Below are 13,396 nucleotides of genomic sequence, written 5' to 3' on the forward strand. Positions count from 1 at the left end.
TCTTAATGAGAGATCAGTGGACTTCTAGTATAAGTGTAAAAAAAAAAAGTGTTATTATTAATGAAAGAAAAACCCTCCCCTAATAAAAGTTTGAATCACCCCCTTTTTCCCATGTTACACATAAAAATAAATAAATAAATAAACATGTTTTATATCGCCGCGTTTGAAATCGCCCAAAATATAAATTTATCACATTCCTGATCTTGCACGGTAAACAGCATAAGCGCAAAAAAATCCCAAAGTGCAAAATTGCGCATTTTTGGTCGCATCAAATCCAGAAAAATTGTAATAAGCAATCATGTAGTTGCATGTGCGCAATCAAGGTACACATCATGGTGCAAAAAATAACACCTCACACAGCCCCATAGACCAAAGGATAAAAGCATTATAAGCATGGTAATAGAGCAATTTAAAGGAACATATATTTGTTAACAATGGTTTGAATTTTTTAAAAGCCATCAAATAAAATAAAAGTTATACATGTTACATATTGTTGTAATCGTAACGACTTGAGGAACATATATAACAAGATAGTTTTACCCCTGGGTGGACGGCGTAAGCACAAGGAGGAAAAAACGAAAATGCAAAAATTTTAATTGGCCCGGTCCTCAAAGGGTTAAAGAGGTTTTCCCATCACCTAAACTCTTTATTATTTTTTTTCTGGTAAATAAGAAAATTAGCTGTTTTTTAAGCTCGGGCCCTTTCTCTCGCTGTCATGTTGACAGTAGTTCCACAGGATTACAACTACCACTCGCTTAATTGGTCAGGCAGTGACAGGGCTTTTGTTTTTTGGATCACATTAATATGTTTTATTTCCATTATGTTTCACGCTTAGGGTCTGTTTACACTGAGTAAAAGGTGGAATTCTGCATGGAGCACCCACCACGGACTTAGCTCGGAGTCCAACCTGCCTTAGTGTATCAATGCAATGCCTCATGCGCTTCCGCACTCATGACATGTCAATTCCTTAAAGGGTATCTGTCAGCACCTGGTCGGGTCCCTTTTAGCCATCGGTGGTGTAGTTTTTCAACAATCCGGCCTGAGACAATGAAAGCAGTGGTCAAGGGGTAGTGGTGAGGCGTTTGTGCCGCACTTTGGCATGCTTCCCCACTACTACTTCATCCCTGTTTAGCGTGCATATAGATTTGGCCTGGCCTCCTGCTTCCTTATGACGTCATCTTAGGCTGGCATGCGCCCTCAATCTGTCCGGTCTGCGCGCTGCTGTTGCAGGAAAAGCACATACGCCGTGCATGCGCCGCTCCTCTGCACTACAGCGTAGGAGCGAGCACACCGGACAGAACAAGGGTGCCAGCAATGGTGCATGTATGCCTGAAGAAGTCACGAGGAAGCCAAAGGCCGGGCCGAATCAATATGCATGCCAAAAACGGAGAAGGTAATAGTAGTGAGGCATGCCAAAGTGCAATGCAAACGCCTCAACACTACTCCTCTTTGACATTTGCTTCCAATGTATCGAGCTGGATTATGGAAAGACTACACCACAGATGGCTAAAAGAAAGGTATACAAAACTACAAAATACAAGTAACTGGGTGATAATTCCTAGCTCAAACTACGAAAAATAGAAAAAAGAGGTAAACAAGCTAGGAATGTAGGGCTGCACACCACAAAAGTACAAAAAATACTAAATCAATTTTATTAAGCACAACTGCTAAATACAGACATTTAAAAACACTTAAAACCATCACACATAGCAAGCACAGAACCTGATAGGGTTCAATGTGCAACCACACCCCTTCTACCCAAAATGGTGGTGCTGAGAGCTGCCTATAAGGGTAAACCTATGACCATGACAACAAATCATAATACAAAATTTAACAAATACACTACCCAATGATATAAAGAATGTATCTCAAATAGTGGATATCCAAGAACAATCAATCCCAAAAAATACTTGAAAAAAAATCACAAAAGAAAAATACTAAATAAAAAATAAAAAAATGTAAATGATAACCACATGTTCATAGCACAGCTCTCAGTGGGGTTAGTGGAACAAAATCCACACGCGTTCCGTCCTCAAGACTTCATCAGGGGTAAATGACATTGGTGATCAATGTGCTATTTATAATGCAAGAGCAGCCTGTGTAATCAGTGCCTGGTAATCATCAAACACCGGTATGGGAGAAAAACAATAAGGTATATAATAAATATAAGTATAAAAATAAAGATTTCCTTTAAGCGGAGAGCAGAGGTGCTCAAGGCATCGCATTGACTCACAGAGGCACGTGGGATTCCGAGCAGAGTCCGCAGCGGGGGTTCCGCGCAGAATTCCGTCTGTTTTACTTAGTGGGAATATCCCACATGACTTCAGAGCTTGGATTGTCCCTCGAGGGACTTCTAATTACTGTGTTAAAAATAATAATATTTTTTTTTTATAAAAAAATCCCCTCCCCTAATAAAAATTTAAATCACTCCCCTTTTCCCATTTTATAAATAAAAACGAATACATGAATAAACATTTTTGGTATTGCTGTGTGCTTATTTACCCCCAAAACCGAAAAAGTGCAAAATTGCTATTTTTTTTGTCACATCAAATCCAGAAAAATGTAATAAAAAGTTATAAAAAAGTCGTATATATGCAAGCAAGCCAAAAGGATGGAGAAAGAAAGGGTGCTTCTGCACAGGCCGTTATTCACACACACTTTATTGGTCCTTACAAATAACGCGTTTCAAAGTCATCAGACTTCTTCTTCAGATTAAGGCTGTGTTCACACTACGTATATTTCAGTCAGTATATTTTAGTCAGTATTGCAACCAAAACCAGGAGTGGATTAAAAACACAGAAAGGATCTGTTCACACAATGTTGAAATTGAGTGGATGGCCGACATATAACAGTAAATAACGGCCATTATTTCAATATAACAGCCGTTGTTCGAAAATAACAGCAAGTATTTGCCATTACATGGCGGCCATCCACTCAATTTCAACATTGTGTGAACAGATCCTTTCTGTGTTTTTAATCCACTCCTGGTTTTAGTTGCAATACTGACTGAAATATACTGACTGAAATATACATATACTGACTGAAATATATGTAGTGTGAACGCAGCCTAATAGGACAGCATACACACTCAAAGAATTGCCAACATTAAAAAGAGCTGGCCCAGGAAGTAGGTTGCGGCTTTTACCCCTCGCTCTATCAAATAACAAAACAAAAGGAAGGTGATTGCTGGTCTGGGCTTTCTGCACATGTGCAAAGGTCCTGAACAACCTCTCTGTACTCCAGAGAGATACACATGGGGAATACAAGCTGCAAGTTTTAATGTAAGTGTATTTTTACAAAATATATATGCCAGTTTTGATTAGGATGCAATTGTTGTATTGTTCTAAAAGGTTTGGACATTGTTAACTGTTGTTTTGTTATTTGATGGAGCAGGGGTGGGCTAAAAGCCGCAACCTACTTCCTGGGCCAGCTCTTTTTAATGTTGGGAATTCTTTGAGTGTGTATGCTGTCCTATTAATCTGAAGAAGTCTGATGACTGTGAAACGCTTTATTTGTAAGGATCAATAAATTGTGTGTGAATGATGGCCTGCGCAGAAGGACCCTTTCTTTCTCCATCCTTTTGGCTATTTATCCTGGACTCCCAAGTAATGTGCTGTGTCATACTTCTGCTTCGGCTGGTAACTACGGATTTATGCTATTAATGGTTATTGAGGCTACACACAACCTACCCAGGTGAGCAGTCTCCTGAAATATTCCCTTTGTGGGATAGTGAAGCTTATTACTAGAGATGAGCGAACCTCGAGCATGCTCGAATCCACCCGAACCCGATTGTTCGGCCTTTGATTAGCGGTGGCTGCTGAACTTGGATAAAGCCCTAAGGCTATGTGGAAAACAGGGATATAGTCATTGGCTGTATCCATGTTTTCCAGACAACCTTAGAGCTTTATCCAACTTCAGCAGCCCCCGCTAATCAAATACCGAATGTTTGGGTTCGGATCGACTCGAGCATGCTCGAGGTTTGCTCATCTCTACTTATCACACTATGAGGCGCTCTGCCTTTTTTCTTTTTGTTTTGTTTGTTTTTGTATATATGCAAGCAAGGTACTGATAGAAAGTACAGATCATGGCACAAAAAATTATACCTCAAACAGCCCCATACACTAAAAAAATAAAAGCATTATAAGGATGGTAATAGAGCAATTTTAAGGAACATTTAATTTTTTAAAAATTAAATAAAATCAATAAATATGTTCCATAAAATCAAATATAAGTTACACATCGTTGTAATGATTTTTTTCCACTTTCACTGCATATTTAATGGGGAAATTAAGTCTGTTATTGCAAAGTACAATTGATGGCGCAAGCAATAAGGGCTCATGTGGTTCTGTAGGTGAAAAAAGGAAGTGCTATGGCCTTTGTAAACACAAGTAGGAAGAAATCAAAAGCACAAAAACGAAAATTAGCCCGGTCCTGAAGGGGTTTTAAAGAGTACCTATCACTAAAAATAACTTTTGACATGTCATCATACTTTTTTTAAAGTTATTAATCAAAGTGGATCTCATTGCTCAGACCTGCTGTGATCAGGGGATATAGCCAGGGAGCAGCCGTGTCATTTACTCCTGCAATGTGGATAAATGTAAGGTTATGCACTTGGGCTGTAGAAATAATAGGTACAATTATGTGCTAAATAATAAAACACTGAGTAAAACTGCTTCCGAAAAGGACTGATAATCAGTGCCAGGGAGTGGCTGCCAAAGCTAATATAATCATGGGATGCGAACATAGATGAGATCATATCATAGTTTTGCTTCTTTATAAATCACTGGTCAGACCACATATGGAATACTGTGTACAGTTTTGGGCACCAGTATATAAGGAGGACATGGCTGAACTGGAGGAATTGCAGAGGAGGCGACCCAAGTCATTAGGGGAATGGGTGGGTTGCAGTAAAAACACAGATTATCAAGCTTGGGGCTATTTATTTTAGAAAAAAAGATGTCTTAGGGGTCATCTGATCACAATGTACAAATATACGAATGGACAGTATAGAGATATTTGCAGTGATCTTTTTACTCCTAGGTCTGTAACCATAACAAGGGGGCATCCTCCACGTCAAGTTAAAGGCACTAGAATACATGTGATATGATGTTGATCCCGGATTATTTCTTATTACCATTGGAGTTGGGAAGACATTTTTATTCCATGTGATGGCGCAATTATGTGCCTCAAAAGGATTGTTGCCTTCCTCTGGATCAACACAACAGAGTTATAGGTGAAACTTGATGGACTCTTGTCTTTTTTTGGCATGTCTGATGTAGTGTTTCTTTTAAGCTGTGTGGCATGTAACAGCGCAGTTAAAAAGGAAACCCCATTCACTGCTGCCAGCTGCCTGCTCAGCCCAGGACCTCTGGGCAGTGGCTGGCAAAGCTCGTTATATCTGCATCTTCTCTGGACCGTGCAATGATATGACATCATCGTGCCTGCCTGGGGAAACTGTCCCTGCAGCCAGATCAGAAAGCTTTTTTGTGTTGCTGCACAGAGGAGGCCTATACTATATGGGGGAGGCTGAACAGAGGGGTCCTATGCAATATTGGGGGACTGAACAGATGGATACTATATGGGGGAGGACTGCACAGATGAGGACCTAAACAATATGGGGGATGCACAGAGATGCCTATGCTATATGGGGGGGACTTTACCATACATGGGGGCCTATACTACGTAGGAGCCTGTACAAGGGCCTATACTCTATGAGGGGGAGCTGCACAGTATTAGGGGGCTGCACAAAGAGGACTATGCTATATAGGGGGGGGGCACACAGAGGGGACCTATACTATATGGGGGTCTGCACAGTGCAGCCTATACCACATGAGGTCTTAACAGAAGGGACCTATTCTATATGCATAGAAGGGCCTATACTATATGGTAGGTTGCACAGAGAGGTCTATACTACATAGGGTCTGCACAGAGGGGCCTATACTATATGAGGGGATGCATGGAGAGTGGTCTCCGGAATGTTCTATGGAATGGTAAAGGTATGTTTACACATACAGGATCTGCTACAGATTTGAAGATGCTGATCTTATGCTGTGTAAACCAATATAACTAAATTTCCAAATATTCCTTTAAATCTGAAACATTTGCACATGTGCATGTACACTAACTGTTCCACCATATTTAATTTGCTATGCTACATTAGCTTTTAAATTAAGGTACCGACGTCCCTGTGTTAAGTTTTTTGGTAACCCAACTTTGGTTGGTTAGAGGAAACATTGGTCTGATGACATGTCAAAAGTTATTTTTGATGATGGTACTCTTTAAGAGTTCCTTAATAAAAATTATCAGCTTTAATCTGAGGGAGTGCCTAGATTTTCTGCTATATACCAACATGAGAATAAGTATTACAACCTTCTATTAAAAATGAATCAATCTGTCATGGAATAGTAGAGAGGAGTGTGCTGTAATCTGATTGGACAGAGGAGTCAGGGAAAGGAAGTTCTGTGTGGGAACTACTGGCAAAAAGCCCGGGTGTTTCCATGCCTGAAATGGAGAAAATGGGAAATATGACTGTGCGACCACCCTTAGGCTATGTTCACACTACGTAAAAGTACGGCCGTTGTTGCCATCGGCCATCGGCAACAACGGCCGTACTTTGTATGGGTGAACAATGCCTATTGTTCTATGGGATCCCGGCCAGAGCGTATACACATTGTATGCACTCCGGCCGGGATCCTGCACGGGGCCGCAAATAACTGACATTTCAATGAATAACTGACAATTCAATGAATTGCGGCCGTAGGAAACCCTGTCAGTTCACACAGTGAAGCGAGCGGCTCCGGCCTTTTGCATCACTGTGTGCTATGGGAGGTTCTGATGCGGGCGCGCGCTGATGCGCCAGCATCAGAACCCTGCGGCCGAAAGATCATCTGGCTGGGATGATGATGATCTTCAGTACCGGCCGGGATGATCCGGGCAGAGTCCGGCCGTTCAATGACGTAGTGTGAACATAGCCTTAAAGGGAATCAGTCACTAACTATATACTGTCTTAAATAAGGGCAGCATTAACTAGTGACAGAAGTGACAAGTGACAAGAAGTTATACTAACATCAGAAGTCAGTTTTAATTTTATCAAAGTGTACAAGTTCACACACCAATTCATGGTTCCTATTGAATCTGCTTCTGTTTGGTGTGGGGACATGTGGTGGCCATTCTTGCTGCGGCAGTGGTGGTAGCCTTGCGCACTACCCCACTTTCCCAATTATTCACAATAAAAAAAATTTGGCTGATGCCTTCAGCTCCTCCTTCTAATAACCAGCTTACGACCTTTTCCATTTATTACAAATTTCCCAACACATTCTAGATAAAAAAAAGTACAGTAATATTAGATGAGGAAAACCTTATAGCTACTGACCCGTAACAAACAAATTACCGATTACAGAGGTTTTTGATTTTATTACAAAATATTTATTGTAAAAAGACAGGGAGGCGGAACAGAATGAGCCCACACCTCCACAAGGGGAGAAGGAGGGGATAAAAGAGAGAAACATACAAACAACACAAAAAACCCTGTCCCTTTCACTCTTTAAATCCACTTCAATTTTTTAGTTTTCATATAAAATACTTAATCTTCCTTCCATATTACTTTGACTTTCCCGGATATTCCAGAGGTCATATTGCCACTATTACCAGCCACATATTTTCAAGCATTTCTGCCACCATCTCCCAATTGGGTATATTTGCCCTAGCTTGGCAGTAGATGCAAGTTGGTCTATTTATATACTTATAGGCTACTGTATGTTCACACAACGTTTTTTCCTCTTCATTTAAAATGATGTCCGTCATTTTGAGGTTAAAATAACGGACATCATTTTGCCAAATGGCCGCCTGTCAGTGCAATGATGGCTGTTGGTACATTATTCTAGTTTAGGTGGACTGATTAGCCTGTGTGTGTGTCTTTAATTAAAAAAAAATTGATTTAATAGTAAAAACGATGAAAGGACTGTGAAAAAAAGAAAAACTGTATGTGAACAACTAAAAAATAAGTCTGTTGCTTGCAAAAGATGTTGGAAAATAATTGTTGTGATAATTATTTTGATGTCCACGCAGACAACAGAAAAAAAATCAAAAATTGGCAGCACCCCTATGCGTCTGTTCACACTGTTGGTTGCACGCTGCATGTGGCTTAAGTACAGACAGAAAAATTGAAAGTGCAACAGCAACCTACAGGTTCAAGTGCTTACTGTATATACTCCCCCTGGTGTACACACGATAAAAACCTGCTCTATTGATGATGAGGATTGTAGCAAACCATTTGATCAAACAGAGAATACCATGTCACCATGTTAAGGTGACTTCAGAGACATGGACTTACTCTAGCATTCTCACAATAGCCAGGGCCGTATTTGCCACTAGGCACCCGTGGTCCGGTGCCTAGGGCGGCGCCCTTCGGGGGGCGGCACCCGCAGGAAACAAAAAATTTTTTTTATAAAAAAAAAAAAAAAAAAAATCTCCCCTGCCGCCGTAGGCACCGGACCACGGGTGCCTAGTCCGCCGCCCGGGGGGGGATGTTGCTGTGCAGCTTCCAGTGAGCTTCCGGCGGGCACACACTGCCTCTATCACAGGCCGGAAGCTCACAGCTGCAGCCCTGCGGTCCTTCTCTCCCGGTCGGCAGCGACGCACGTGACGTCATCGCGCCGAACAGGAGAGAAGTTCGTACACCGCAGGGCTGCAGCTGTGAGCTTCCGGCCTGTGATAGAGGCAGTGTGTGCCCGCCGGAAGCTCACTGGACCCGGCCCCGGCCTACCTCACCTGCCTCTGCTCCCCGGCCGCTCCCTCTTCCCCAGCCTCTCTCCCAGCATCCCCACAGCCTCTCCCCCAGCACCCCCCCAGCCTTCCCCCAGCACCCCCCCAGCCTCTCACCCAGCACCCCCCCAGCCTTCCCCCAGCACCCCCCCAGCCTCTCACCCAGCACCCCCCCAGCCTTCCCCCAGCACCCCCCCAGCCTCTCACCAGCACCCCCCCAGCCTCTCACCAGCACCCCCCCCAGCCTTTCACCAGCACCCCCAGCCTCTCACCAGCACCCCCCCGCCTCTCACCAGCACCCCCCCCAGTCTCTCCCCCAGCACCCCCCAGCCTGCCTCTCCCTCTGCACCCCCCAGCCTCTCACCAGCACCCCCCCAGCCTCTCACCAGCACCCCCCCAGCCTTTCACCAGCACCCCCCCCAGCCTTTCACCAGCACCCCCCCAGCCTTTCACCAGCACCCCCCCAGCCTCTCACCAGCACCCCCCCCAGTCTCTCCCCCAGCACCCCCCAGCCTGCCTCTCCCTCTGCACCCCCAGCCTCTCACCAGCACCCCCCCCAGCCTCTCACCAGCACCCCCCCCCAGCCTTTCACCAGCACCCCTCCAGCCTTTCACCAGCACCCCCCCAGCCTCTCACCAGCACCCCCCCCCCAGTCTCTCCCCCAGCACCCCCCAGCCTGCCTCTCCCTCTGCACCCCCCAGCCTCTCCACCAGCACCCCCCCAGCCTGCCTCTCCCTCTGCACCCCCCAGTCTCTCCCCCAGCACCCCCCCAGCCTCTCACCAGCACCCCCCCAGCCTCTCACCAGCACCCCCCCAGCCTCTCACCAGCACCCCCCCCAGCCTCTCCCCCAGCACCCCCCAGCCTCTCACCAGCACCCCCCCCCCAGCCTCTCACCAGCACCCCCCCCAGCCTCTCACCAGCACCCCCCCAGCCTCTCACCAGCACCCCCCCCAGTCTCTCCCCCAGCACCCCCCAGCCTCTCCTCTAGCACCCCCCCCAGTCTCTCCCCCAGCACCCCCCAGCCTCTCCTCTAGCACCCCCCAGCCTGCCTCTCCCCCAGCACCCCCCCAGCCTCTCACCAGCACCCCCCAGCCTCTCCTCTAGCACCCCCCAGCCTGCCTCTCCCTCTGCACCCCCCAGCCTCTCCCCCAGCACCCCCCCCAGTCTCTCCCCCAGCACCCCCCCAGTCTCTCCCCCAGCACCCCCCCAGTCTCTCCCCCAGCACCCCCCAGCCTCTCCTCTAGCACCCCCCCAGCCTGCCTCTCCCTCTGCACCCCCCAGCCTCTCCACCAGCACCCCCCAGCCTCTCACCAGCACCCCCCCAGTCTCTCCCCCAGCACCCCCAGCCTCTCCCTCTGCACCCCCAGCCTCTCCTCTAGCACCCCCCCAGCCTGCCTCTCCCTCTGCACCCCCCAGCCTCTCCACCAGCACCCCCCCCAGCCTGCCTCTCCCTCTGCACCCCCAGACTCTCCACCAACACCCCCCAGCCTCTCACTAGCACCCCCAGTCTCTCCCCCAGCACCCCCCAGCCTCTTCCTCTGCATCCCCAGCCTCTCCTCTAGCACCCCCCCAACCTGCCTCTCCCTCTGCACCCCCCAGTCTCTCCACCAGCACCCCCCCAGTCTCTCCACCAGCACCCCCCCAGTCTCTCCCCCAGCACCCCCAGCCTCTCCCTCTGCACCCCCCAGCCTCTCCACCAGCACCCCCCCAGCCTCTCACCAGCACCCCCCAGTCTCTCCCCCAGCACCCCCCAGCCTCTTCCTCTGCACCCCCAGCCTCTCCTCTAGCACCCCCCCAACCTGCCTCTCCCTCTGCACCCCCCAGCCTCTCCACCAGCACCCCCCAGCCTCTCCCCCAGCACCCTCCCAGCCTCTCCCTCTGCACCCCCCAGTCTCTCCTCCTACACCCCCCAGCCTCTCCTCCTGCACCCTCAGCACCCCCCAGCGTCTCCCCTAGCAACCCCCAGCACCCCCACAGCCTCTCCCCCAGCACCCCCCAGCCCGTCCTTCTGCACCCCCCAGCCTGTCCTTCTGCACCCCCTAGCTTCTCCTCCTGCACCCCCCAGCCTCTCCCTCTGCACCCCCATCTGCTCTCCCTGCCCCCCCAGCTTCTCCCCCTGCCCCCATCTGCTCCTCCGCCTGTTCCACTGCTGCTCCCCCTGCTACCCCAGCTTCTCCCTTGCCCCCCAGCTGCTCTCCCTTCCCCCCAGCTTCTTGCCCTGCCTATCACCCAATCTTCTCCTGCCCCCTTCTCCTCCGCCTGTCCCCACTTCTGCTCCCCCTGCCACCCCAGCTACTCCCCCTGCCCCCCATCTTCTCCCCCTGCCACCCCAGCTGCCCCATCTTCTCCCAGCCACCCTAGCTTCTCCCTCTGCCTCCTTAGACTCTCCCCCTGCCACCCCTAGCTGCTCCCCCTCACCGTCACCCCAGCTGCCCGCCTGCAGACGAGTTTTGGTCGGAGAAGTCTTCATGATGCTGCGCCAGATGGAGAAGAAAGCAAAAAAGTGAGCGACGCCAATCGGAGAAGACGTCACCTGTGAGTCATTAGTAACTGCACTGTAATCACTTCTATCGTGTGCAGAGCCTGTGTACTATTGGGTCAGTGTATTGTTTGCGGTAGTGTACTGACACAGCCCTGCAGTCACTACAGTACACTAGCGCAAACTTTTAAGCTAGGACCCAACTACAACAGCTGCAGGCACTACAACTCCCAGCATATGCTGAGGGCTGCAGGCTGTCAGTACATGCTGGGAGTTGTAGTGCCTGCAGCTGTTGTAGTTGGATCCTAGGTGAATTATACACTGGATGCTTTGTGGGAGATAAGAATACATAGATCTGTGGGGGCTCAGTGCAGGGAAGTGACCCCAGAACATCACTAATAGGGGATAGAACAAAAAGTGATGTTCTGGGGTCACTTCCCTGCACTGAGCCCCCACAGATCTATGTATTCTGATCTCCCACAAAGCATCCAGTGTATAGGACCCAACTACAACTGCTGCAGACACTAAAACTCCCAGCATGTACTGACAGTTTGCAGCCCCCAGGATATGCTGGGAGTTGTAGTACAGTGTAGACAGATGTATTGCTGGACCTTCAGGGCTGATGGTTGTCACCCACAGATTGCAGCCACCAGAAGACTCTGCACACAGTGATTTATTACAGGGTTGTCTTCTCAGAGACTAAAACTCCCAGCATACCCTGAGAGCTGTATAAATAGAGGGGGTTCTGAGAGTTTTAGTTCGACTGAAAAAGGGATATGTCACAGATACAGATGAATCCAGGAAAGGACGGGGTCAGCGTGTCGTGTCTCACTGGTTCTATATTGATGGGCCCCAAGGATTATTTCCTCTGGTGGGCCCCAGGTACCCCAGTCCCACACTGGACAGAAGCGGTCCACAAACTAAGACGTCCCCAGCCTCCTTCCTTCCTCCATCACGTCTGTTTGATGAGAATAGCGGGCATCAAGCAGAGCGGCAAAGGGTATATATCATGCATGTAACCAGCCAGTGCCGGGGGGGGGGGGGCGCCTCGGCGTGCAAAGTGCCTAGGGCAGCATGAACTCTAAATACAGGCCTGACAATAGCTATGGATTCTCCTGGACTAAATAAGGGCCCAATTACATTAACAGATTATCTGACAGATTTTTTAAAACCAAAGCCAGGAATGGATTTGAAAAGAGGAGAAATCTCAGTTTTTCCTGTTTATAGTCTGTTCCTGGCTTTGGCTTAAAAAAATCAGTCAAATAATCTGATGGTGTTTTAGGGCCCTAAGCCTACAAATAGGCAGATAGGACTTAAATCTCTATCTATAACACTTGCAAGACATAGGTGGCGTGCAAGCCAACAGGAGGCAGCCACACCCCAACATACAACAGAAAAACAACAAAAATTGGCAGCACCCCTATGCCTCTGTTCACACGGTAGGTTGCATGCTCCAGACAATGTCCGTCTTTTAATACATTGTGTGCATTGGACCTCCATCATTTCATTGACTTCAATGCATCACATTGAAATCTATTAAATCATGACAATAACGGAAGTCTTTTTAAATAGCGGACGCCTGTTCTCTTCTTTTGACGTGTGTGAACATAGCCATAGGAGGTATATATTATACGTTCTATATAAAGGCAGGATCACCTACCTCTCTTCTTACAGCTTCCAACAATCATCCACCATACTCACAAACTAAAAGAAATAAATAGTGATGAGCGAGTACTAAAATGCTCGGGTGCTCGTTACTCGAGACAAATATTTCCCGATACTAAGGTGCTCATTTCAAGTAACAAACCCCAATGAAGTCAATAGGAAACTCAATCATTTTTGCAGGGGACCCAAGTTTGGTAGAGGGAAGGTTGTGTGAAAACCTGACAACCTCAAAAATATGATGGAAACACCACGGAAATGGACAGAAAACAGCAGGGGCAGCATACATGGATGCCTCTAAGCCTGCCTAATTGCACTATGATGCCAAATTATGGCCAATTGTATGGCAGTGATCACACAGTGAAGGATTAAAACAGAGGTAGCATATAATGAACCACCCAAACACTTTGCCTGACACAGCATGGTGGTGAGAACACAGGGAACCATTCAAACACAGGAAGCATATGAACCACCCAAACACTTAGCCTGAC

The sequence above is a fragment of the Dendropsophus ebraccatus genome, chromosome 5, assembly GCF_027789765.1.
Source record: "Dendropsophus ebraccatus isolate aDenEbr1 chromosome 5, aDenEbr1.pat, whole genome shotgun sequence".
Classification (NCBI taxonomy): domain Eukaryota; kingdom Metazoa; phylum Chordata; class Amphibia; order Anura; family Hylidae; genus Dendropsophus; species Dendropsophus ebraccatus.